This window comes from Phocoena phocoena, chromosome 4, assembly GCF_963924675.1.
Source record: "Phocoena phocoena chromosome 4, mPhoPho1.1, whole genome shotgun sequence".
NCBI classification, from domain to species: Eukaryota; Metazoa; Chordata; class Mammalia; order Artiodactyla; family Phocoenidae; genus Phocoena; species Phocoena phocoena.
The window spans coordinates 96189607-96191556 of NC_089222.1; the positions used below are offsets into that span (position 1 = coordinate 96189607).

The window sequence follows — 1950 nt, forward strand, 5'->3', positions numbered from 1 at the left end:
ATTATTGTTATTATTCTCTGTAATTATATAATAATCATGACAGCTCATTTCTAACTCTCCAGAGAGAAGAGGAAAAATCTATAGGGAAGATGATGAGAGACATTAGACCAAATGGTCTTGATAAATTTTCTATTGTAATTTTAAACAAAGCCCTAGACACCATCTGACTAATTGCAGATATTTCTGGAAAGCTTGAAGGTCTCCAAATAATTAGGTTGGGAAGAGGGGGAGATCAGTTAGGAAGCTGATATCTCCCTGGACACTGCTACAAACTAGCATTGGCCTGCAGGCCTAGGTGGTGCTGGCTGTGTAAGCCCATCTCGGAGGCTAATTCGGTCTCAGAAGCAATGGCGTGTCTATGCAATTTGGGAAAGCATGTTGGCCGTGAGAAGAATTTCAAAGCAAAAGTTCAAAGAGAAATGAAAGAGGAAACTTGAAAGTAAATTTAAACTGTATTTGTTATAACCTGAACAAACAACAATTTTATGTGCACTAACCAAAATGCTCTGTCATTCTTCATCAGTAACTGTTCATTCAAATCCCTTTGCTAAAGAGTAAAGAAGTATCCAGGGAACTGGTAAATCTTGATTTGCTTCATTAAGTCTGCTGAAAACAAAACAAAACAAAACAAAACTTGATAAAGGCATCTTATGACGATCTGGCTATCATTATTATTCTCATCCAACACAACTAATCTGATACTGTGAAAGGAACATTAATAGAATTGTTTTCAAATTTAAGAAAAAGATAATGATACGCTCGCGAGATCTCAGACCACTGGACCCGGAAGGTTCTTAGGAAGTTGAAGGGCCTGGAGGAGGCCTGGGAACAAATGGCCGCTGCTGGATCATGCTGCTACGAGAGGAGAATGGCTGTTGCAGCCGGCGTCAAAGCAGCTCCAGCGCAGGGGACTCAGATGGGGAGCACGAGGAGTCGCTGGCTATGCGCGCTAGGCAGCAGCTGGAGGCGCTGCTCAACAAGACCATGCGCATTCACATGACAGAGGAAGCACTGGTCGGTTGCTTCCTCTGCACCAACCGTGACTGCAGTGTTATCCTGGGCTCGGCGCAGGAGTTCCTTAAGCCGTCAAATTCCTTCTCTGCCGAGGAACCCCGTGTGCTGGGCCTGGCCGTGGTACCTGGACACCACATCCACATCGTTTCTATCGAGGTGCAGAGAGAGAGCCTGGCGGGGCCTCCCTATCTCTGAACATGATCGCGCATGCCTTTCAGACTTCATTAAATCTGTAACCGAAAAAAAAAAAAGAAAAAGATAATGATAAATATCAATGTTGGCAGCAGAAAGCCTATGTTTTGGCTGTAAGATATAAAGGGAAAAAAGTTATTCCTTGCCGACGGTCTTCATTTATGTATTTAAACACTGAATTTCTTGCATAGATCCATTTCTTCCTGATGGGAATATTGATAATAGCTTTTGCAACAACCACAGCACAGAGTGCCATAGAAATCCTTGCGTCACTCCAATGTCTGCCTCTGTCATCACATGGCCTTCTTTCTTCTGAGCGTGTCTGTATGTCTCCAAATCTCCCTTTCTTTTAAGAACACTGGTCATTGCATTTAGGGCCCGCCCTAATCTAGGATGGCCTCATCTTAACTTGACTACATCTGCAAAGACCCTATTTCCAAGTAAGGGCACATCTGCAGGTACCAGGGATTAGGATTTGAGCACATCTTTTTAAAGAATGCAATTCAACCAATTAAAAATAGGTTAAATGCATATTTAAATTCTCTAAACCTAGAAGGCAGGAACAGATGAGGGAAATGGTTTTCAGAGCAGTAGCTATCAATTTAATTTTAAAATGTAATCCTGAGGTTGCAGGGAAGGAAATCTCTCTGTATGATTATGCAGAGCAAGAACAGACGTGCAATCCCATGAATGCTGACATTCTACATATAAGAAAGGTAAAAAGGAGTATATGCATCCAAGTCA

General features: G+C 42.2%; 1 pseudogene across 1 annotated transcript; it reads left to right on the top strand.

The window, feature by feature from the left end:
• The first annotated feature begins 747 nt into the window (after positions 1-747).
• LOC136122839 (N-alpha-acetyltransferase 38, NatC auxiliary subunit pseudogene) lies at positions 748-1264 on the top strand (annotated as a pseudogene). Its single transcript, XR_010655845.1, has one exon. The product of XR_010655845.1 is annotated as an N-alpha-acetyltransferase 38, NatC auxiliary subunit pseudogene (transcript).
• Positions 1265-1950: the final 686 nt, after the last annotated feature.